We start from the raw sequence: 26,244 nt of genomic DNA on the forward strand, positions 1-26,244 counted from the left end.
TAACTAGAGTCGAGAAGAACGAGTCACCCTCGGCAGCGACTTCGTTTAGACAGACTCGGTCTTAAATGAGATTCAACGAGGCAGCCTTATCTCCGGCGTCGGTCTATTGCGAGATTGCTGATTGCTCCCTTCGTTCCTTTAATTTACGATGAATCGCGCGTTGCACTCGTAATAAGGCTGGACGCGATGTCTCGTGCTGAATGGTCGTAAGCTTACATTCGAGTAACGAGCTGGTGTCATAATCTCGCTGCGTGTGCTACCGTCACACGAGTTACGATGGACCGTGCAACCTCCACTGGCACGATTACACGCAGAGAGGAAGGCCTGGCATAAATAAGAAATGCCGGCGCGGCCAGTGAGTTATTATCATTTCTTAATTAACTTTAGAGGTTCCTATTAACTTCTTTCCGCCGACGGCTGTACTGTCGCGAAACATTTATTAACCGGCCGCCTGAATGGAGGTAGTAAAACACGCGTTTGATAGAATCCCCTTGTAGAATTTTACACGGTCAATGAGATGTTCCCTCTTGAAGAAGATCGGAAAGTGGTACGAGTTAATAGAGAAATCGTTGTATGTAAATAACCACAGCGATCTTAAAGCGATCGTGGTTTTAAGATTCAGACAGTGAAGGAAAATAGGCATGTGGAAATGTCGATGATTCAACTCTCTTTGACTTTCGTCGAGTATAAGAATAGATAGTATAGAAAACAACCGTGAAACACGACCAAGTCATGCGACGTAATGACAGTGGGTGTCGCTGGATGTCCATTTACATAACGAGATTATTTCATTTTCCCCACGAATGGAGCCGTAACCCCACATGTAAATCGGAGACACGTGAAAGGCGTACGATCACGGGTGTTTGAATACGAGGATCTTTGATCGCGATTGTTAGTCTCCCTTGTGCGACAATAGCGCGTACAAAGCGCGCATCATGATTGAAAAATTCAATGACCGGCATAATCCGTCATCTGCGCCAGTGCGTTGGAGATATGGCAGAAAGGTTACGCTAGTAGGTGCGTCACGGTAGAACGGACAATCGGTTTTTCTGGTAAACGACAAAAGGACTGCGCCACGTATTCTCTTAGAGAACGTTGCTCTAACTATGTTTCGTCGAGAAATTAAAAAATAGTAACGAATTACTTGCTTTTGTTCCTTTTGAAGTGACATTGTCTGTAATACAAGCGAACCGTACCAACATCAAAGCGTCGACCAGTTGAAAAAGCGAACGACCCAGCGTTGTTCGACTAATTTCTAACGTTGAACCAGAACTCATCGCGACGAGGGATCATTAATTCATAGCGTATTCAACAGTAGGCTTCCGTTGTCCTGTTAACCGGTTTATTTGGTCGAGTGCGATGTCAAAAGTTATTCGAAAGTAGGCTAACTGGCCGGAGGGTCCGGCGGAGGGTCTGTAATCGCGTGTAAGCTCCCATTTTCATTCCCGTCCGTCCGGATTTTCTGTGAAGAGGGTGGACGCGCGCCTCTGAAAAGGATTTATATATCGTGATACAAGGGATACAAGGGGTACGACGAGTCATGGATAACAGAAAGCAGAACAGAACGAAGGCAGGGAGCAGACACAAGTGGAAGGAAGGAAGGAAGGGAATGAGCACACACAGAGCGAGAGCGAGAGAGAGAGAGAGAGAGAGAACGAAAACGAGAGAAAAGGAGAGATGGAAGCAAAACTATGGTAACATCAAATTCAAGCACCGCCCTTTTGTTCAACTTGCTAAATTATTAATGGGTACCACGTAGTAAGAGCCACGCGAGCTACGTTCGTTCTATGTTCGTGCAGCTTCTGCATATCCAGCGACGTGAAAGGAGTCGGACATCGGGCGTGACATAAATATGTAACGTAACGCGTTGCTATGAAAAATGCACTGGAGATTATAAGCAAACGGATATCCAGCCAGGAGAACGGAAAATCCTGTTGCTCGGTGGATAACAATTTTCCATGCGCATCTTCGATATTACTTCGTTAAGTTTCGTTTTATTCTGCGTAACGACGTTTTCTGGCCGCTTAGAGCGTCTCTCTTATCGTGGAAAAGAGAAAGAACCGATCGATCGGATTTTTGGCCGAGATCGAAGCACGGATTCTTTGATCCTCGGTCAGACGGTTTGTCTACAACTCGAACTATCTAGGTCGATACATTCTTTCGCTCTAAACCTGGCGATAGTTCAAGACCATTCTTCTTCGCGAAGCTTGCCTCGTGACTTCAAATATCTCGCAGCCGAGGTTCACCTTTTTTATTCAAAGAACGTATCTCTGAAGTATTTAAATCCTTAAACGACCAGGGATAAATCAAACGATAGGCCTCCCCTTGCGAGATTCGTGGCATATTTCACAGGTATAGGGTATATCAGATGCTAGAGTACTCGATTTTGAACCGGATGACTGGCTCGTGCGCGCACCTTCTTTTTTTTCCATCCCAGCTTTCCCGGGGGTAATCGCGTAACCCGATATATCGACGATATTTTCGGTGGATCTAATATTAATTCCGTCATAAATCAGAACGGATGTCTCGGTGAAAGGGCTCGCTCAGATTTATTGGTTGGCAGGTAGGACGATATGACGAAATAACTCGATAAAGGTCTGGCACGAGACTGAAAGGGGAGGTTCTCCCTTTCTTTCTTTTTTCCTTCCGTCATTCGATGAGCTCGTGCTTTCCTTCTTCGATCGCTGTTGTTTCCCCCGATTCCTCTTCATCACCGTTTCTACCTTACCCTTTTCTGTCGCAGCGAGTCGTGGTTGCATCGCGTTCGAAGCTCGGATCACGAGGATGAAGCGCAGCGTGCAACACAATGCGTCACGGCAGATGTGCCCTACTCAATGGAACCGCGCATAGCCTGGTTTCCCTCTCCTCGAGTACTCGCACGTTCCCTCCCTCTTCAACGACTCTTCTCGACCCCCTTTTTCACTCCGGTTTGGTTCACCGATGCCCCGACACCGTCTCTTTTTCACGCTCATTATGAAAATCCAACTTCCACCCTGTCTATCTTTCCTCTTCCTTCCTCTTCTTCGTTTTTCCTACAAGCTATCCATATTCTCTCACTGTGCGCGCACGCCTGCATGAATTAGCATACTCTCGATATCACTGGCTCGGACATAATCGCTACGAGACGACAGCAATTTCGAATATGAGCGGCAAATCGGCGGTATTCGCTTGATTACGCTTCTTTTTCCCAGGATCGGTTCTCCGAGCTTCGAACGATACGCACCTGGTCTCATTAACTCCGTTCAATTTGCTCAAACAGACGTAGAAACCGAACCGCTCGTGTAGTCACTTTCAATCGTGACCGGGTAATTTTTTACAGTTCGACCCTCGTAATTGCGCACTCGATTGTAACTAGTTAATTCGTGAATATGAAGTGGCTCGTTCCGCTGCTACGAATAAGTAATTAGCGAGAAGGTTTCTTCTTTTTGTGTTGTTCGGCTTATATTTTCCGTGCATGTACGTAACACCGATTAACAGATATTTGCTGCTATCCACACGTAAATTGCGATCTCTTAATTAACTGAAACTTAACTGTTTGACGCTATTATTGGAGTTTTGAGTTTACGTGTTTTAACAAAAAGATTTAGCGACAGTAATCAACGAGATCGAAGTAGAGGATATTTATTAGCTGAACTAAGGATATTTTTGATGAATAAGGTATGTGATTTTTGAGGTAGAATAATCGTATCTTAGTAACAGCGGATATTTCTCTTCTAAATGTTTAGAATAAAAGACGATTAACAATTAGAGAAAATATTCATGATATGTCTTTTACAAAATCTATCTACATCTCCGTGCAAAATATAGTAACTCGAATCAGTAGCTACAATAAACAAACTGTGAAATGGCAGGCGCGTATGTCACAGCCATGTGCACGAAATATTTAAATTCCTGGTAGAAGAAGCTTCTCTGCTTCCTAAATTTTCTATAACATATTCGTAGCGCTTTCGTGTTTACTTTCCTAACATTTCTGGCATCCAAGACAAACGACGAACGTCTACTCCGTAAACGAGTACGGACAACTGACAAACAACGACGATCGTGGAAACTCGGAGTCCCGTAAGAATGATCTTTTGTTTAGAAACGAAAGGTGAAATAAATTGAAGGCAACAGAGGGACGAGAGAGCACTGAAACGCGCCACTCCCGATATCAAATACGGGATCGTTGCACGTGTTCCCACTTGTCGTTTGTTCTTCTTTCGGACCCCGACACTTTTTCCCCCTTTAGAGACAGACGTACGAATTATTACCAGCAATACGAGCGTGCACGCCGCGAGAGTGGTTCCAGTTATAATGGACACGAGGATGGAGGATTCAAAGTGCACGGAGCACTCGTTCCTCGAGTGTTCGCCAGTGTACGATTTGTATCGATGCCACCAATCCACCCCTGGGGTCGTTTCGTGTGTTCAATTGGAAATACCGTCTGTCGTTTCGGTGCCGCAAATTAAGACGGGAATTTAAATGTGCGCTCGTCTGCATTTTTCTGTCTCTTTTTTCGCCTATGTCCCACTCGTTATATGCGTGCACTTGAAAAATCATAACCATTACGGTGACACGCTGTGCATTGTGCATCAGCACACGAAAACTCGTACACGACTCGTAATCAAAATAATGAATTACATTTCTGTATTTTCGATTCCCTGCGTCGAACGCGACGAGTTTCCTCTCTTCGTCGCTGTAATTAATTAAATTTTAGCGCAAGAGCGGCGTTTCCATTGTTGACCGTTCGGAACGCGTCGATTACTTTTTCCAACAATTTTACAAGATCTATACGGTAACGATCGTAGCAGGTACGTACGGCTTCGGAAATCGTTACGTTGCTTGTCGCTAATATATTTCAAGCGATAATCGTTTGCAGTGGTAACGAGTCTCGAGCGTTCTCGAGACACTTGGCGACTTTGCGTGGAAGGACGAGCTCGTAGATCGTGGCGAGTTCGAAAGGGGTTTGCTTGTAAGATCGTAGATTTGCGTCTCGGTGAAAAGCAACGTTCGATGCTCGGGAATGTGTCCGGTGTAGTCAATGGCGACCTCCCCGAGGGAACGCGCGTGGTGCTTTCGGTGAAAGGCGGCCGGACAGCGGAATAACTCTTTTTCGCAATTACTCCGGGTACCTCTGGCGCGCGCAGAAATGCCCGCACGGCACGAAAGTACTCGCGTTCGTGTCGCACTTTATGTGTACGTTGGCTGCGTGCGCAGAAATTGAATCGCTCATGCGGAATGAAGCGTATTAAAGGTGATTCGATTTCTTCGTTTTATTCTCTTCGGATCAAACAGGTTTTCTGTCAAAGGAGGAGAGGGATGTTGTTGCCAGCCGGAGTAGAAGAAATCGTAATCAACGAGCCCCAGTAATTACGTGAGAATAGAATGCTAATAACAGGTAGATCCTTTTTACGCGGCAGATTAGTATGAAAATCGATTACTAATATGTCAGAAGGAAATTGCTTAAACGAAGCACGAAATTTATTGGAATTCGTCGATTACGGCGCAACATCAATTGAGAATCAACTTGGAAAATTGAGCGACTAGGAATGTCAGCAAAAACAGTTACAGAGATTACGATTTCTCGGAATTGAATGATCTGCGAATCAATCTCTGAAGTTACGAGACTATAAAGCGAAATCGCCCGCCGACACAAGTATACGTACCTTTGCTATTTTGAAATTCATACTTGCAGCAAAGGTGGAAGGAACGATCTTCGCCAGGCGCCCGTTGCCCGCGCGGTCGTTAAAATATGCATCGATCTCAAAAATTGCACGATTTCCAGGCGTCATAACGGACCTAGACAGTCGTGCATCGTCCCGATCTATCTGACTGCTCGCGATATAAATGTTCTACGTGTTTGTAAATTCAATCGCGCGCCAGGTAATACCTTGGATGTGTGATACAGCCTGTCTCGACGATATTGTCTCACGCTCGATGTCGCGTTACTGTCTCGCATCTGCGGCCTTTTCGTGTCTGAACATCTGGGTCTTCCCGTTCGTCGAGACGCAATAGAGCTTCTCCATTTGATTCCGAGCTGTTACTTTATTAGACCGCAGCCTCGGACGGCGATGAACCGATATTTCCGTGATTTCCCGCATCAAGTACCTCGGTATTCTCCGGTTGCAATCCGCGAGAATAGACATCCGTTATTTGTGGTTGGAACGCGTACGCGCTCTCTGGTGTTATAACGTTCAAATTTGCCCGGAAACGTTTATACAGAGGTACAAATTGACGCGATAGGTGGCGTCGGTCACCACCCCCGGCATTAGTTTGCCTTTCACAGATATTTCACCGGGCAAATTGCGCGTAATTATCGGCAAGCAACTCTCCATCCCTACCACCTGGTTAGCCTGTAGCGAATTTCCTTTTTCGCTCGCACGCACGCAGGTTCCGAGGTTGTTTTCAAGCTCGATCGATTCCCAGTCGGTTTTTTACCTGGCGCTCATTGGACATCGATGAAAGGGAGCATATGACGGTTACGTCTGTGATCACCGATATATCGAACCCATAGTCGGCGGTTTTTGGGCAATATCGTTGCTGGCGCACCCTATTCTGTCTCGCTCTTTCCTGTCTCTTCTTTCGAAATGTACCCGTCTCTGTTCGCGAGTGTGCGCCTGTATCTTTTTTTTTTTTTTTTATTCATCCCGGTGTTTGCCCAAACTGGATATCCACGGTACTTTTCCACGCGTGGTCCTTTGTAACTCGCAATGACCGCTTTTTCGTCCTTTTGTGCCGGTAGTTTTCCATTGCCCGTATTTGCTTTCATTGTTTCTGCCGGACGCAGCCGCAGTTCCCCCGCATTTTCATGCTTTTGATCTGACAGCATACGTACTCCTCCGCACACGTGAACGGACGATAAAAAGCAAGCAACGAGAAAGGAAAGGCAGAGAACGGGTGGTGCCGCGAAAAACTAACTACACCCCACGGACACTCTTTCTCCCTCTTATCGACGATTTTTTTACGCGTACCATCCGATTTCACCCCTGTTCCACCCTTACAGTGGCTTCGTCCCCGTCCTTGTTCCGTCTCTTCCGCTCACCACGGTTACTACCGTTCACGGGCAATAATTTTCGCGGTGCTTACGAAACTTTTGAGAAATAAATTTCCACCTGGCTGAGCCACCGCTCGAATTTTATGTTACCACCGAGGGGGATTAATATAATTCTTTCGCTCAATTTAGGAACGAGGTTAAACAATGGAGCATAACGGTAACGAGCTCGGGCTGTTCATTACGAAGAAAGAGCTTTGAGAAATTAAACAGGTAATAAAGCAGATTTTTTGATAAGGCCGGAGCCGGCTATTTATTTCCCGTCGTAACTATGCTTTAAACGTATTGCAGCGTAATGCGCGAAAGAATCGCGTAATTATATGGAAGAATAGCTCGTTTACAAATATAGAAAGAGAAAGAGGGGAATGAGCCGGAGTCTAAGGCGAATTAAATATTCAGGAATCTAGCGTGCCGGTTTTTCCGTCGTCGTCTCTGTGAACATGAAATTTCAGAGAAAGCGACAGCAGCCAGTCTGGCCACAGTATCCCCTCAAGTTCGTAGTGCGTACTCGTCGGTAGTGGTGTGACTGCACCCTCCGGCATCCCTTGGTGCACTTAACCGTAGAAGGGCTTGGAAGCACACAGGACACCATCCACTTATGTCGCGGTTTCCCCATTGGCATCATACTAAACTAAGTGAACGGGAGAATGAGTATCGTCATTAAGCAATTCCGCTTGTAAGCGTGTTGAAGGAGGAAAACGGACCCCGTGAATTCGACACGGAACGCATCCTCGATGTAGCGCGGCGCTCGTTAACCACTAACCATGCAATTACTTATTATCTCGAAAACGAGACGTCCTCGCTCTTCAGAAAATAGAACCGTTTCCTTTTCTTCCATTTCCTCACCACCACTAAAGCTTAAAAGATCCCGATGTCGCGCAGCGTTTCTCACGCCTCCGTTCCACCGACGGCTAAAACTTAAATTTAAACTACTTTCACGCAATCGTTTCTTAAGAAATCTAATACGCTCGTATACGTAACAAGGACGGCCTGTACACGCTCGTTTATCATCCAGTTACAGAGGAAAGTACTACTTGACACAGGGGGCCAATTACGTTTAATATTACAGAGTTCACCGCGATGGCGCGGCGTGACGTGTTATTTCGATCGACCAACGAAGAAACCGATTGCAACGGTATACTGCTCTCCTCGTTTCCTTGTCGTGTTCTTCGTTGAATATTCTCCATTCTTTTCAAAAAATTCAAACCATACCACTGCTAGGTTGTAACAACCAGCAAACCGCCTTGCTACATTGTAGAATCGCCATACCGATGTGCATTTTATTGATAATGCAATGCATTGTGTCAATAACACGAATTTACCTAATAACTAACTGGTGAAAACGTGAATTCGGATTTTGAAGCGACAGTCTTTGGAATGATGAATAAAATATCGCTAGTAAACAAATTGTAAGTTCGTAATACACGGTACACCCAACATTTTTTATCATATTTAATTTTTTAACATATTTTATAATCATTCTAATTTCTTCGACGTGCGTTCTATTTCTATAATAATCGACAACTTCCAATTCGTCGAATTTAATCACCGAGTTTAGTCATCTGGTTTTCGTTCCTCTTCGACCAAGTCTTAGCGACTGATCGACGATGCGTAATAGCACCAACAGCTACTACAGCGTGTACAGTGGTGTGTAGTGGAACTCGCGTTCTCGTAGAACGTACCTACACATCTACTTCTATTCTTTTTTTTCCTCGTGCATCGCCTTCGCTCAAAGCTACGAAATAATTCCACCGCGTAATTACAGCTCTTTGGACGCGAATCGTACGCGCCTTGGTCTACGACGCAACCTGATTTCCGTAGCCCCGTACGAACGGACTGCCACGACGTGGCATACGAAGAGATTAATTAAAGGGGCAAAGAGATTAAATTCGACGCCGTTGAGAACGCGGAGGCGACGTGCCGCGGGCGCGTCAGCGCAAAAATCAGCGTGCACTACGAAAGCTATGAGCATCTCGTGGTTCTCACGCTTGTCGGTGTTTATGAGCGGCCCCTCCGCGGCCGGATCGTGCAAGCATTACATTTGAACAATGAGAACCATTCTATTGAAATGCAACAATGGTGCATTGTGAAACATCGTGCAGGATGAATATTCAAGAACCGGCCGCTCGAACCTGCATTAACGAACGCGTTTCCTTCAAAAGCGTTGACAATTTCATTTGTAATATCCTCTGAGCCCCTTCCATCCGCTAGTAATATCTCTCCGAGTTTCGTTTCATTGATCGATGAATCAGTTAATTAAGATCACGGTGATACGGCACCGAAATCTTCTTAAAAGGTTATAGGGTTAATTTCTTATCCTTTTCCGACGTGCATCGTATCTGGTAGGAAGAAAAACAAGTTCAACAACCTATGGTAAAAACGCGTGAATGCATATCGTTCTGTTGCTGCTCGCGACGATGGTTGATATCAAAAGCGATACGACGTTGCCAAAACCATCATTCGCACGATGTTTTTAATCAACTTCTGGTTACCTGTAGTTTAGATCACCGCATCTTAGAAAGTCGTTAAACTTGAACGATAAGAAAGACGATATAGAATGAGTTAGGCTGGGATAATGGGTGAACAAACTCGACGTTAAAGTTACTACAAGTTTGTTATTTCGAACCCTTGTTGATCCCTAAGTAATCCCTAAACACAAGCAATTTGTTGTATCGATCAGCGTCCTAACAATCAGTTCCCGTACGGAATTGCTTAAACGTTATGAAATGAGTGGCAGCTTTGCAGAAGCGGTAAAGTGTTTCGTGCTGCGAAATTAGTATAGCTCATTCCGTTCTATATCCCGTTCGTTAAGCAATTTCTCGTATAACCGCGAGATGCGCGCTTTGGATGAACGGATGTTCAATACCGACAGGCATTTCCGTGCAAATGGTACACGCGTGTTGTGTTACACGCTCAAAGGGAATTCAGCCTATTTACGAGAGGAAGAATTAACGGAGTCATGTTCACGGGGTCGCGCAGAACCATCCGAAATTGTGTATATGAGTAAGAATTCTTGCTTAATTACCGATATTACCGCTTATCTCGATATTGAAATTTCAGGAAATTATGAAATTTTTCACGTTCCTCGAGCATCGGCTTGTTACATGTTGTCAAACGATACGGTCGACCAATGATGGAGGGGAACGTTAAATGAAAATTCATATTGATCCGGACATTCTTCCTTCTCGTGTGATCCTTTTTATATATATGTATATATATATATATACACGCGCACGTGTTCGTTTCATGATTAAAAAGGGGGCGGCCGATTGTCGTTTCGATCGACGGCGCGACGCTTGCATCGCGAAATACACATTTTACGGCGGCGGCGTGCAATTTTAATCGCACGTAATTAGTTGTATTTCAGTTGGAAATTACGATGAAACCCTCAAACCGGTAATTAATATCTCGAATTAATCAAAAGATCGGCACTAGGTTACGATAATTAAACGCACAATAACGTTTTGCTTCTGCGATTAAACGTTCATTGGAAATGTTGTCGCGATAGTAGCTACGACACGTGTTAAATATTAATTCGAAAGCGTTAAAGCAAAGTCGCGATTTTCTTTGATAAAATTTAAATGATAGGGGATTAAGAGCTGAAGTAGCGGAGCACATAATCTCCAGCGATTTCGTGTCAAGAGTCATCGTGACTTATACATGCTAACGTTTTCGTTCCCAGAAATTTATAAACTCGTGTAAAAAGTTACATTTTACAAAATTCAACGCTTAACAACGTTTACCGAAATAATCGTTCGATGCGATTGACTGTGACCGAGGAGGTTAGCACGTACGTGGAGGACGTTCGTTTGAATTATTGCCAATATTTCCTGGGACGTAATGCACACGATGGAGCCTACGGACAACGTTAATCCTGACTGACAATTTTCGTTCTACCTCTGCGCTCGCGCTAGCGCGTGTTTCCATCTCGTTCGCACACGGTCTTCCCTTAAACTTCGTTTCGCTCGCCATTCGATCGACAAGTCGAAATTCATGGAGTATTTTTCTATCGGATAGTCGTATCGGTATACATCAATTTATAACAGTTTATCTATATCTCTGCTCTCGTGTTGATCCACACCGCCTATCGCAGTTTAGTCTAAATATTTCGGTATAGTTTTATATCGTATATAGTATAGTTTATTCGATGCCGAACTCACTTACGTATCTCTGTTAATCTCAACTCCGAAAAATATTTTAATCGATCGCTCAAACGTTAACAACACCTTTTAGATAGTACGCGTCGCGTAACACCTTTGCCAATTTTCCTTCCGTTTCTTCCGATCGACGATTCCTCTCAGTCCGATAAACTGCCAATTACACCGACAGCCATTCTCCTCGCGTTTCAAGGTGTAACGACAATCGACTCGTTACATCCTTTGCTCATTTCGTATCGACGGTACAAAGACGGTTTCACGGATAAAAAGGGGCCGCTTCGAAGTCACGACTGGGCATAATTTACAATTTAATTAGTCAGAGGGGAGACATCGAAAAATATTTCCAACGACGAATGAAGATATTCACTCGCAACGGCGTCTGAATGAGTCGGTTGTGCATGCGACTAACGAATGCCTCGTAACTTGTTAGACATTCATCCGGCGTCGTGACAGCCGCACGTTTCGTCTGTCGAAGAAGCAACAATCCGTTCGTTAAGCTTTTTCCCGGTATTACGGCAATCGAGTTGAGTCAGGACATTCGATACAGCCGGACGACTGGCCAACAGTCATACGCTGTGAATGCACAGATAAAGCAATGGAAGCGTCTTCCAGATTGCTCGTTGCTTCCAAGAAAAGGCAGCCGGCCCCCGCTATGATAGTTCCTGTCCATTCAATGAGAATTCCTATACGGACCCATAAAAGACCACGCGTGCGATGATGCGCGTGCTGGATTTATCGACGTTCCGCGAAACGATCGTAGAACGCGAAACGGTCGCAGAATTTGTTCCAGTCTCATCTGGATGCTGGTTGATTTTCGCTGGTAATTGCTCAGAAGGATCGTCGATGGCCTCGAAGGTTGATCGACGTAGAATATTCGGGACTAGATTAGAATTCGATTAAGGTCGAGTTTGTTCGAGTTCGATTCAAATGAGTCTGCGTCCCCGATGTTGGCTATTTGGAATATCAAATTGGAACGAAATCGTGGCCTGGCAGGTGCCGTGGTCTTTTGGAAGCGAAGTCTGCTTTCGTAACTCCGCCGTCAATTTTCTTATCACTTGGAATTTGTGAATTTGCATTTGGCCAGTCGGTGAATTCGACGATTTTAATAACCTCGCTAAGCGTAAACTTCAAGTCATAGGAAATATAAATCACATCGTGGATTTTACCACGCGACGTAAATTTCCAAGATGTAAATGTTGCCGTTCGAAAATATGCGACCATAACTCAGACTGTTCGCAGTTTGGTCAGCGGTCGGTAAAGCGTCGAGTGTTTCCGCGGGGCCAATTTTAATAAAACGTCTGAAGTGGCGCAACAAAAGCGTCCCTGCTAGCTTTCAACCACTTTCACACCGATGTATACTCGCTGTAGAATCCCGCGCCTCTTTTCAAGTTGCCTTTCTCGTTCCTTCGTCCAGACTTTCGATTCGATTCGCCACGGCTGTCTTACCCTTTGAACTTGTTGTTCTGTTTCCTTTGGGCTACTTGGTTAAAGCGATTACGGGACAGCTTCACAGTACGCTCGTTCACCGTTCTCCCCGCTTTTTAAGTGCTATCGAGGATTTAGTTTCTTCCGGTCGGTCATTCGCGCGCTCGAGGTACGAACACAATCTCATTGTACGTCGAGCATCATTAACGTGTCTAGACATCGTATTGTGATTTAAACGTAATTTCACTATTCATAAAAGCAAGAGATAAGACGCGATGAATGAAGAGCACACCGTGCACGCGACTCAATCTCTGTCCTCGTGCACTCCTCGTCCTCATCCGTCGAATCTTTGCCGTTCGATTCGCCGGACTGGCTCGTCTCCACTTTTTCCCCTCTCGTTCGTCCCTTGATTGCTTCTTCGCTGGCTGCGTCTCTATCTCCGGGAAAACGGTCTGGACGTTCCAAGCAGAAGGAAGACTTCCGGGCTGTCGACGAGTAATTAGGAGGAGCAGTTGTGGAAGGAAACAATCGGTTCGAGTCAACGACGAAACTTCCTCGGTCGGGTAACTAATCGTGATTCGCGACACGAAAAACGACCAGTGTTCAACCGATCGTATTATCGTTTCGATCGATAGCTTCGGTTAAGTTAAAAGTAACGACAACGCCGGAATCACGTTATATACGCCTGTTTATCGTATTGATATTAATTTAATTGATACAGCACCGCCGACAACGGTGTTGTCTTGTTTGATTCGCTTCGACAAATATCCGCACGGATGTAATTTCTCTTCCGTTTAGTGCGCATCGGTATTTTAATTGAACGAAATGATAATTAAACCACCATACTTGCGAGAATACCGCGAAAAGAAGAATAATCTAGTCTTGTCAGTGGAAACGTTGAATTGATCCGACTCGTTGCCACGGTTTAACCACGTTATTTCGGGATTCTAGTCACTCTCTCTCTCTCTCTCCCTCTCTCTCTCTCTCTCCCTCTAACTCCCTTTCTCGGAGTATTCTCGCAGTTCCCTTTGCCTGTCTACTGTTAACGAGGAGACTGACGCAGCAGGTAATTAGTAGGTGCACTTCTTGGAGGGAAGCAGACGTGCAATGCGAAACTCCGAAACAACAAGGCTCGGTTCTCTGTGTACCATAGTTAGTCGTGCGTCCTATGCGTCGACGGATTTGAAAAATCCCATTGATTTAGAAACTCTCGGTCGGAGTATAACGAAATAACAAACGATCGGATAATCGTTTGAAATGTCGACGAGGTACGCGTAACCGCGTAATTGATGCCGCCTCGTCAGGGTAATTAAGCGGAAAACGTCGAGGGAATGGAAGTATAAAATGTGTGGCGATCGAAACGTTAATGGAACAATCAAAAGTGATAAACTAACAAATCGTATCGTTAACCGTTGCAGAGGTGGGAAAATCTAACGCGGGGTCGCGAAATACGCGCGGGGCATTGTTATAATCTACGATCGAATAATAACGTTTGTCGGGCATAGCCGAAGTCTGCTACTCTTCGGTGGGTAAATTAGCCAGCAATATGCCCGGTGTTGCTGGCAAACTGCTACGCAAAATTAATCCGACCGCGTACAAACAATGAGCGCAATATTAAATGCAAAATCGGCGACCGATGCGATTGAATTGCTCGTACGCGTCGCTAATACTCGGCGCCACTTCGTGAATTTCAATTTCGCAGCTCTCGGTTTCTTGTTGTGGCCAGAAACGTGTACCGTTTGCACGCGTCGAAAGATGGTGTATGGTTCTCAAATTGAATACCTGACACGAAGCCAAACGTTGTTCTTTGTTCGACTTCGTATTCGATCGACGATTATCGAGCTATGCAACGACGCGAAGATTCGCAAATTTACATTCAAAGGACACGTGGTACGATATCGATGACATCGAGTCGACCTCCTCCGGCGAACGTACAAGAACTCGACGAGAACAAGAGAAGCGAATCAGGTTGAAAAGTGCATTTGCACATAATCGTGATACGCGAAATATTTTTTTAAACGAACGCGTTTAATGACATATTATTAAACCGGGACCTGGGATATTCTGCCTCGTCCATCTTCTCGTCGCATGGCTCTCGTGGCGGTCGCTGGCGCTGTATCCTTTGGCGAAGCCGACTTTGCAGGCGCTTTTAATGCCAGGTCCGTGGCGCATTACTCACCGCAATGTAAAGTAGGCGAACATGTGTAGAAGTCGGCCTTAGCTCATGCCCTCTACCTGCCTCGCCAGTACACAGGTAAGTACCTGTGGGCAGCATCGAGTATATATCGCATATATCACGCGTTTAAGTACCCAAGCATAGCCCTTTCAACCTCGCAGCCTCACTCGTGAGCCCTTGAGCCGGGCCGAGTCTACCAAACGAAGACAAAGAACGCTTCCGAAGGAGACTCCCCGATCCTGCGGAGACCGTGACCGATGAAATATGCAACGTTGCCTCGTGCATTTCTGTCAAAATGTTTCTCTAAATCTTCGTGGATTCGTGATTCATGTTTCGTCGCTGCTGTAGGTTCCCGTGGAAGGAAACTGCGCCGCCAGTGCTTTATGCTTTCAAACTCGCCTTTACGTTTCCGTGAATATGTCTCTTTTCTTTCTTATTCTTAGAAAATTCTGGTCTTTGGGGGATATTTTCTGTGCGAATAGTTTCCACGTTTTTGTTGTTGTATGAAAGTAGGATGGTTCCTGTGAAGGATGGATCAAAAAATAATTTCGTCGTAACATTTCGGCCGAAATTAAAATTTATTCGGCGGAAAAGCAACACAAAATACAAATTCCCGAGTTCTATAAAACTCTGATTCGAAACTATTTTTCGTTTGTTTGACAGATCTACGATTGAAAATTTACTATCGCGACAAATTGAAGTTGAATAGTTTTGAAAGTATTCTATTAACCAGGGCAATATATATTTAGTTAACGCTAAAAACACCAAATGACACAATGGTTTTTGATACGTATCGTGTAATGGCGCGTACATTCATGCGAAGGAAGTGGGATTTCACATTTCATTTTAAAGGAACAAGCAATCCTCGTGCTTTGTACGAGATCCTGGATATAGGCGTCCGGAAATTAAAACCCATATGTATCCCCTTGAATTTTTTACGGGGAAATAATTTCTGCCCGTGGTAAAAACGTGTTCGTGTAAATAAGAGACTGTCGTTCCAGACAGAAAGAAATGCAGGGAAATAAGGTTGACGATGCCGTTTAGAATTTCCTCGCTAGATACATTTCATTCGTAATCGAGCAACATGAATATTATGAATTTCACTATTTCCAGAAACGTAATCTCAAAATTATCTGGTAATTTGTCTCCATACACGAGCCCACGAACATTCTGCGAAACACTCGAAAATAATTCTTCCATGGTTTCTAAAAAATTATTTATTCTAGACGAGAAGATAGCAACACGGATGGACAATGCAGCTTTGTGATTCTGTATCCAACACGCTGTGCGTTTCGTCAAATTTATGTATCTAACAACAGAACCATAATACGCTCGCTTATATTTCGTTATTAAAGATATAAATCTGTCGAATCGCTATGAAATCGCACCAATATTTCGTCGTTCTACGTTATCAAACCTAAAGTCGTAACGAAAAGTTCCTTGCCTGAACGTCTCCTCTCCCCACTCACACACACGCACACGCACACACACACAGGAACGATTTCGCACCCCATTTTTCCATTCCATAACAGACAGCAACATAACGAGAGGCGCGTTTGGTTCGTAGAACGAAAACCGCGAAGGAACCGCGGCAGGGTTGGGTGTAGCAAGGGGTTCGCTTGCGAGTGAAAAAAAGGAAAAAAGAAGAGGAAGATATGAATAAATGAATCGGTGGCCCCCGTTATGGGTCTGGCTAAACCACGGGACAGCGAAAGCGGCAGGGATGTGAGAAAAAGACGAAGGGCGAGGCTAAGAGGAGTGCGGGAAAGAGAGGGCAGAAACGGGCGAATAAAAGCTAGCGTCGAGCAGATGGCTGGTGCGGCCATTAGCTAATGGATCCCCTAACACCAGTACAGCGGCGAGTCATCCGCTAGGAAGTACAAACCGGTAGGTGGACGCGTCTATTGGTGACGGTGGTGCCGTATCCGTGCACCCTTTCACTCCGTGAACACGCAGCCAACGAAATCGTGCGGCGGCAATCGCGCTAAATCACAAACGGACCGACTGAGTAGCACGCTTTTCCGTCCGCAGCATCCTGCTCTGGCATGTTTCTCGGTTCGATCGACCATGTACGCGTTTCCACGTACATAGACATCCCGTACCTGTACGCACAATCGCCGCAAGCCGCCACGAAAATTACCAGAATACAACGCCTACGATCCCGGATGATTTCCAATCACTTAACGCGTCATCCAAAACACAGGCACCTGAGCTTCTACGACAACGTGGCTTCGTGTCGTGGTCCCCTTTTTACGATCCCGCTGCGAAACGACGGGACGAACGATCGTCATTCGGATCACGCGTCGATCAAGTAAAACACGGCATTGTTTATCCGTCGACAACGAATGAGATGAAAACGACGCGTACGCGCGTAATTGCTGTTGTTACTGGAAATTAATCGAACCGACCATGTTTTGTCGTTAGCCGCTATTTCGTACCACGCGTAGGTATGTACTTTGCGATCCGTTTTGCTTTAACCCGGCACGCTGCGTGTTTTCGTAACGAGAACCGGTGATTTTTTGGCGCCGCGTATAAACCCGACGTAAATTGGATCAAGCGCCGGTCCGGATAGGGTGAAACGGCTTGGTAAAGAAAGAATATATTAGTCGGCGCGATGCACTGGGTGTATCGTAAAGCGTGGATTTAAGTTTGCAGGTTAGTACGGAGCACGGGAGAGATAAAAAAGTTTGTGCAAATGTTTGCACCATCCGATTTCCTTTCTAAACCACCGTTCTTGCGCTAAACTAGTTGTTCGCCCTTCCTCACGCGTAACTTTCCTAGAAACTATTACACCGTTGCTATCGAAACGATCCGGGTTATATAACTCGTTTAATATTACCCACCGTATGATTATTAAATCCTGTAACGCGAGTTCTTAAATCGCAAATATATTATAACGGGGAATAATAATTAAAACACAAAAGCTCTATCTTTTTATTTTTTTCTTGTCATTTCGGTGCGTTGAATTTACCTCTAGATTTACGTCGACATTTTACGGTACGACCAGCCATTAAATAGTATTAATTACAACCAAAATCCACCGGAATCTCTCCGGATTAATTTTCTCGTTGCAAGAACAGGAAATAAAAAGAGCCACTTCGCGGCAGTGAAATTATTAATTCAGCGAGAATTACGACGTCGAACGTTTTAACAGCCGACGGGGGTGGCTGGCGGAAGGGCCGATACAAATTGTCGGACATTTTAAAGTCTCCCCTCCTGGCTCCCGTTGTCGGGCTATTTCTTTTTTTTTTTTTTTTCGTTTTTTACTTTCTGCTCCTTCGTGGTAGACGCGTGTACGCGTTTTTCTGGACGATGGAAAATGCGAGTGCGACGACGAAGAGCGGAAGAGAGCGACAGAGAAATAAAATAAAAGGGTAAGCGAGTCGATTTTGGCGGACGAGAGGAACCCACCCCCAATTACCTAAAATACACCGGCGACGCAACGTTCCCCGATATCTATAATTAACACGGTGATCGCATGGTACGCCCAGCGACGCGTGAATTCGGTATCACTTTCCAATTTACGCCTGTTACGCCGGCGAAGAACGAAGGCAGTCGTTACCAGCGATGATACGGCCGTGTCACGGCTCGCCGCGCGCTCGCTAATTGAACATTCCGAATTAAAATCCGCGACAGTTGGCGATTCTCGTTATTATTAACCAAGGCTGGCGTGCAAGATCGGTTTTCCTCTTTCCATCTCTCTTTTTCTCTCTCTCTCTCTCTCCCTCTCTCTCTCCCTCTCTCTCTCTTCAATTCCAATTCTCTCCGTAACTCTGTTTCCGTTTCTCGTTCGCCTCGCGTCCAGTGCGAGCTCGGTTAATTTTCGTTATTAACAACTATCCCGTGACCTTCCGCGTTAATTATTTCGCAAGTTGCTTTGTGATCGCACTTACACGCCGGCACGGTTGATTAGACGTTCATCGGGTATTCCTTGTTATCGTAGTTTCACCGTGTTAAATGTATCTTGGGTAATTACGTCAGCTTTTCACCGGTGCCCGTTCTCCAACCGTATCTACTTAGCGACAAAGTGGTACTTTATGAGGCCCGAAGTTTCCGCGGCACACCGGTTCCAAAGTTTCTTTTTAAGGAAGTATTTGCAAGTATGTCTTTAGCAGGAAACTTTCTACTCGGCGGAATTGAATTTTACCTCTGTAGCGGCGGACAAGGCGGGAAAAGGCGGTTTCGGTCCTTGACGGCGAATTAAAATTCACCGAGCAACGTTTATTAGATAAATGCATTTATACAATTCGGATATCTCGCCGTGTACCATCTTCGGGCGTCGATAATTTCTGTTTCGATCTCTTTCTTTCTCGAGTTCGCCGTTACGCTTCTGCCTCTCCACAATAGAGGTAGGGTTTTAATCAGGCAGCGACGTAACTTGCAGAAATTTCATTCTACTTTGGTATTAATCACGTTACATGCTGTTCAACCGGCTCAACTTCTGCAACTTTGACTCGCGTAACTCGCAACGTAGCTTAAAAATTCCAAGAACTTGAAAATCCTATACTGTTAATTCCTAATAACTAACCTTTGCCTCACTTTCCTCTCTCCTCGTTCTTTCTTACCTTCCTTCGTTCCTAGTTTGCCACGCAACAAATTATTCTATCAAACTATACGAAATTGTATTTTTTAAGTAAATTCATTGCATCCTCGTTACGTAGGAGCAACGTTCGGCTACTCGTTCCATTGTGTACTTTACCACTGTTCAATACCCGTGACAAATACGTACAACGAGCATTTCATTTAAAAACCAAATCGATCGACTTCATTACCGGAATATATTAATTTTGTATTTTGATAAAATCAATCAATTTACCTTCTGTATACGTGTATGGATCATATACGAGTCCGACAAAGATTAAAGATTTCTCCTAACAATCTTTTCGAAAATTTCAGTCATTCGTATGATTACCCACTGAGTTTCCTTCGAATCCCTCGTTCCTTTGATTGCTGACGGATTTTCCAGCCTCGGTGTATCCTATTCCGCACCGCAGCAACCGACCTTTGTCAAGTACACGCTCCCTTGTAACCGTCTTAGCGAAGTTGCATCGTGGAGGAAACGCACCGTGGAATTTACAGTTTTTGACACAGCGTAATTATAGCAAAGCGTCGTTGGCAAGTTGTAAACAACGTCGACGCAACGAAACGACATACGGATCCCCGTTGGCGGAAGTTAAGACGGAAGCACCGCCTGTTACGTCGCGTTACGAAAGGGATGAAAAGGTCGGATAAGGAGAAGGGGAGGTTAACGTTGCAGTATAGTCGCGCGTCTACGAGGCGTCTTAACGTTTTCAAGCACCACCGTTAAATATTCATCGCGTCGAAACGTAAAGCGCCGAATATCCTCCGGTTCCGAGCGGAATTCGAGCTCGCCGCCGTCGTCGAGTCTCCGTAATCCTCGACGTTTTGCGAATGCCGGAATTAAAATCGTACCGCGATTCTGACTTACGAAAGCGTGCCGTGACGCGCCGCGGTTTTCATCTCCAGGAACCGAATTTTACTCTCTTTTCGCGGTTTCGAGCCGCGACCGCAGGAAAAAGAGACCCGCGTAAACTCGTCGAAAAGTTTGCCCTTTCTCTGCTTTCTTTTCTCCCTTTTTTTCTTCTCTTTTTTCTTTCTGACGAAGACGGATTCTTTCATAGAGGTGGAGATGAATACGCTCGAAAGAGGCATCGCGAGCGTAGTGTTTAAAGCGAGATTGCGAAATTTTCCTTAAACGTGTGTACCGTACACGGAGTCGGTTAATTAAAAAAGCTAATTAGCTTTTTTATCACTTCCTTTTTAACGTAATACGTGGATCTAATGCGTGGTTAAGGTTTATCGGAGTAATTTATATGGACAACAAGTAGGTAAAAATGAAGATTCGAAGGGATTTATCGTTCTCCTACGGTCGTTACGTTGATCTTAAGACCGATTCGTTTACACGACCATTCCTCGTCGCTAATAGAACCACGAATAGCTGGAGAATATCGGAATTTATCGGACAAAGGGTGAGATTTGCTTTTAAAGTTTCAAATATACCGGCAGCGTACCGCATTGACGTAACCCTTGAATAAGTTAGCTCACAATCGCGCGCACCATCGGCTGCTTCCGTGCCATTGTTTGTATTCATCCAAGGTATGCACACTCCTTGTCAGCCTCTTTGAGAACTATTGTGCCAAAGGTTCTACGCAAACATACTCTGATCTCAAGGTACCGGCCTAATCTAACTCGATAACAAATGCCTATATGTAGGCGAAGGACAAACGCCTCGAGCGAATAAGGGACGAAATTGCGAATTCCCTAAATGAATTACGCTCGATTCGCTACGTTTCCTCCTTCCTCTTCCGTTCCATAACTTTTCTAATCGACGACTCGCTCACTCGTACGAGCCAACTCTCCGATTTCTTTAAAAAATCTCTTTGATATCGATAATAAGGTATCGATAGCGAATGAGCCTTGACGTCGAACTATGTACATATAAAGAGACGTAAAAAGATCTCGCATATCAAGTGCAAACGTACTCGATTGATATTCAAATACGTTTCTACCGTACACGCTCTTTCGAGTTATAAAAACGACCTCACGTTATTTGTACCACGATTTTGAGGACACGGTGTACATGTAACGGGAAACCACGAAGCAAAGATCAATTTCCATATGTGAATTCACAAAAGGATAAGATTGACAGAACGTTTACTCGGAACAAGAAATAACCTGAATCAACGTAACGGTAAAAACACATCAATCGGGTGTTCTCATCGTCCCATCTGTGGACGCGTTTTCCAATAAGAAAGCAGGTCGGCACGCACGGAGGGGTAAAGACTTTTAAAGGTCGATCCCAAGCCACGTTTCAGAAATTCTCATTCCGGTGGCGTTTGTTTAGCTCGCACGAGGAAGCCCGTGATTGCTCAGAGTTCTTTCTATTGGGGCAAGAAGTCGCTACCGTTTTTTCTTACGGTTTTAACCCCGCCGCGTATACACACGCGCGTATTCTTCCTGCTCGCATTCAGCCGCGTTTGGAATAGCAAATAAGAATGGGCGCGCATCCTTCTTGCTCGGTATAACGTTCGTTTTAACGGGGAATGTCGAGAATGGCGGTCAGACAGCAAAACAAGGGAGAAAAAAGGGGGAAGCAAAGGCACGGAAACGAAAATAGGAAACGGAAAAGGTGGAAAACGGCGGGAAGAGGGGTTAGAGGATGCGGAGAGAAGAAACAGAAAAGGAAGAGTCAGAGAGACGGAAAGCAAGAGGAGTGGTAGAAGCAAAGGAAGAGAAAGCGAAAGAGCTGAAAGAGAAAGATAGAAGCTGTCCAAGACAGCGGGACATTGTTCAAATTGCGGAGAGTGGAGACATCGATCACCGTGGTGCCGCCGCAGCTGAGCCCCCGGGGACAGACACAAGCGACCTAACCGTCCCTCTTCAACCTCTCCTACCTTCGCCCTCTGTTGCTGCCTCCGTATCCCGACTCCATCGTTTGCCGACGCGTCCTGCTGGAAACCGTATCACGCGGTGATCCATCCAGACAATCCCTTCCCTCTCTGCGTTCCGTGGCCGCGCCGCCTCCGCGCATCGTCTAACTGCTGAATTTTTCAAGTGCACCGAACGCCCCGACGCGTTATTACGCTTTTTTCCCTCGTCTCGTACAATTTCGTTAATGCGCGCGCCGCCACAGCCACCAAGCAGGAATAATACCGACAAGATAAAACCGCGAACCCGAAGAAGTCGCGATGGAGAGAGCTGGGAAAGAGGATGAGAGGAAGAGTGTTCTTTCTTCTTTTATCCGCGGAGGTTGGCGCGTGGAAGAAGCGTCGAACAGGATCCGGGAAATAAGCCGCGTTTTCCCGAAGTTGGAGCTGCCAGCGCGACGCCGATACGTCCACTGCACGTGAAAGTAAGTCGATACCCGGCCGGAAAGATCGAGTGGGAAATGGAACTCGAGAAAGATTTACGACGGAGCCGGGAATCGTCGATCGCGACGGACTCGTGCTCGATGCGAGCAGCCGGTCGTTAAACTTCCTTTCCCGATCGGTTCGACCGAGTGATGCATAGCGCTTGGACAGCCTGAAATTATTTTCCGTCCGCCGCTAGGATAATTATATTCCGACCGCGAGATCTTACACGGTTCGTCTTACAAGCGCGTCCGAGACCGAGAGAAACGCGGGTCGAAATAAATTAATCGCTGAAAGCGAAGAGCCTATGTAAGCGAAATCGTGTTAACGTTGTAACTCAAGGTTTGCAATGACTTTATCTTGGATTTAGCGAGAATGTAATGGAATATATTTGAGTACGTTGCTTTTTGCGTCTACATCGTCCGTGTCGCGTCTAGACAATTTTAATAGATGATAGGATAAACTAACGTTTTACTTGACTCGTTGCTTTTTCCAACGAGTCTCGCGTGCAAGGCGTACAAGACTATTACTTTGTATCATTAGTATTATTTATCGAATATTTTCTTTCTACCGTTCTATCCTCAGAATCGTGTTTTCCATTATCTCTAATAAATAGCAGATACTTACGTTCGTGAATAAGTAAGTGAAGTTGTATTCGTTCCTTTTTAAATTTTATCTTCGAGAGGAACGTCTTAAGAAGGATACTAAAAATTCCAGCACACATCCTACAAGCGAGAACGATGTTGGAGAAACAGACCAGCCGTAAATCGAATCGATATCGATCGACAAACTTCTTTTCTTGCATTCGATTCCATTAGATATTCAGCAGTGGAAACAGACTGTAGGTCAAATCCTGCTAACGTTGAAATTTTGATACGCAGACACCGGTGGGATAAATTCTTGGATGACGTCCAACGACGCTTTTGCACCGCGGTCATTCTACATACATTCTCCAATTTATCGCAGATCCAGTTCGTTATTTATTTCTCGTGTCGGACGTAACGTCGATTCGCTCTCGTAATTTTCCTCGATGAACATCTCTACCGTACAATGGTTCAAAGAAGCGTAGTCTCCGATAAGTACTTTTCTCTCGCAAAGTACTTTTCTCGAAAGATCTACAAACTCTTGGAGCAACTTACCTACTAACTTTACCTAAGAAAATCATGGAATTCCTAATTGAAATTATTGCCGGAAGAACGCGAACAATTTTCAAAGGAATCGAGAGCGATCGAGGATTCGCGCGGATTAGTCTTTAGTTCCGTGCAAATAGTTACCTCGAGCACGCAAACCGCGTTGCTCCGTGTATAAAAATACTCGTGGCGATGATACGCGGCCGTCGACCTGAACAAACACGGGGAATTTCTTCCGGATGAATAGGAAGATTCGGTGTGCGCGCCGGTGCTCGAGTTATGCTCTTGTCTACGGTATTAATGGACGCTGTTAGGAAGGCGCAATTCAGCACACGCCTTGCCGCGTAGTAAAGCGGCTCCGTAAACTATAGCAACATCTTCGCAAGTATTAGTTCTCAAACCGCGGAGAATACTTCACCGGCTAGGATTGGTTGTTTCAACACCGAGCCGTTCGACATTCGGCTCTCATGACTTTAGAGAGTACTCGAGCCGTTACTCCTGCCGAGGTATACAAGCTACTCGAGCCCCAAGTGCTTCTTGTCAGTCTCACTTTCTCAGCCAGGAAGCATATTTGGTAAGATGATACTCCGCCGGCTGACGGATAACAATGCGTCCTCTACCGGATTCTCTTGTTTAACTCATCAGCCGCGTCGCTGATCCTTTATAAACCACCGTCGAAATTTCAACGCTCGCCGAACCGTGAAGCTGATTTTCGCGCGCGGCTGTCGGTGCGCAACGAATTTCGTGCGTAACCGTTGGAGGCGACGCACCGCCTGCACGCCATCGCAGTTCGCGAGGAAAATTACAACCCCCGTCTCTCTGACTCTGGTTGCGCGCGTACCGCGTACAGCGAGCGAGTTATGCAAATGAGATAGGCTCGTGTTTTCTCCTTAGCCGAAGATAAGGGGAAAGAGAAAGGAAAAAAGGTCGGATGGTCGTTACGCGGCAAGCTTCGGCGATTTTATTTTACCTTAACGCATTCGCCGTTACGGCGAATCGATGACCGACGCTGTTAGCTTTAATTAAAAGAGCTTACAGCGAATATGCTAATAGCGTCGTCTGCGCGTTGGCTAACGCGGTTCGCGTCTAATTTAATGTTATAATTCGTTTGCACGGTCTGTTTGTCTCGCGACATATGAATTCGCGATGGTTAAGGGGTCTAGTTGTGTGAGACTCGTTAGGTAACGCGTATACACGTTGCGTTCTATATCGGCTTCTTGATATACCGCCCGATGTAGGTACAGGTCGTTAGCGATTGTTCTTATGAAACACACGCCGCGTACTCGCGCAATATCCTCTTAGTACGATGTATTTCATGGCACGATATCGCTCATTGTTTATATCTTACGTCGCGTTGTATAGTTCACTAAGACCTGTTTTCAAACGTATTCGCTTCTTTACCGTTATGTAATAATTAGCCTGTAAGTTATCGAATATAAAATTTCTTAGAGCTAAAGATCTAGAGATGTCTCTCGAGTCTTAACAAATGTTAAGACGATCAATATTTTTCGAACATCCAAGAAACTGTCAAAAATACGTTTAGTACGGACCTGTGTATTTTCATCACTGTCACAGACTTTCTCAGACTCACAGTGTTTCTCAAATTATTGATAATGATTTTCACAGTTTAAATCATTCAATGAATTAATCTAACATATATTATGTAACATATATTTGTTTGTCGATATGTTTTTCTTGACAAAAGGTACTTTAATACTGAACGTATAACGCTGTCAGAGACAAGTGGTGTGTAATTAAGGATTAATTTCAGACACTTTCCTTCCATTTGTGGTCTACGATCGATAACGTTGGTTCTGTATTTAAGACGTCAAAGGGTTTTAACGAAATTCCTTCATTGCCGTAAAAATCACGGTCGAAGACGACACTTAAATCAGCCAGCCAAATTAAAGTCAATGTTACGCTCTGTTACAGCTAAATGATCCGATATAAGTCTAGATTCGACGTTCCTGGCTGGCTGGCGCCAGTGTAAACGCAGCCTTACCCCTCGGCAGCCGGTGTTTCATTCTCCCTTCGACGAAACTTTCGTCCCGGCATAATTCTGTCCCGAGGTTCGGTGTCCTCGCAAAAGTACCTACTGCTAATTAATCCTTTTAACAGCGCTTAAATTTAATTAATCTGAAAGTTATGTGGTCGATCCCCGACTCCGTTGCTCTCGGCTGTCGCTGACCTCCGTCGCATTTTCTCGTTGCTGCTCGATTTCACACGCTGGCAAATTTACCGCCGGAAATCATATACGTTAACCAGTTAGCTGTTTTTGACGAGTATACTCGTCACGAAGAAACTGCAATATTTCGTGTTACGAAGAGCCTTGTCGTTAATAAAATTAAAAAGTAAAACGGTCGTTTCGTTACAAGTTCATTCTACACTAAAACAGTCACACATAGTCCGCGTTTCACGAGTATACACGTCGTCGCTTACTTTTTGCCACACATTT

The 26,244-nt window shown here is 45.1% G+C and overlaps 1 protein-coding gene across 2 annotated transcripts in view; it reads left to right on the forward strand.

Annotated features, from left to right (window-relative positions):
• LOC117233158 (discoidin domain-containing receptor 2-like) overlaps window positions 1-26,244 on the forward strand; it is a 157,968-nt gene that overhangs the window by 17,653 nt on the left and 114,071 nt on the right. The window contains exon 1 of one of the 2 annotated variants that reach the window (XM_033493188.1): window positions 249-355. The exons of the other annotated variant lie outside the window; for it this stretch is intronic. The gene's annotated coding sequence lies outside the window, so the exon portion shown is untranslated. Of the gene's footprint in view, window positions 1-248; window positions 356-26,244 lie in introns of those variants that run through there. 2 annotated transcript variants of the gene reach the window in all.

The sequence above is a fragment of the Bombus vosnesenskii genome, unplaced genomic scaffold (assembly GCF_011952255.1).
Source record: "Bombus vosnesenskii isolate JDL3184/JDL3185 unplaced genomic scaffold, Bvos_JDL3184-5_v1.1 scf7180000013295, whole genome shotgun sequence".
Lineage (NCBI taxonomy): Eukaryota > Metazoa > Arthropoda > Insecta > Hymenoptera > Apidae > Bombus > Bombus vosnesenskii.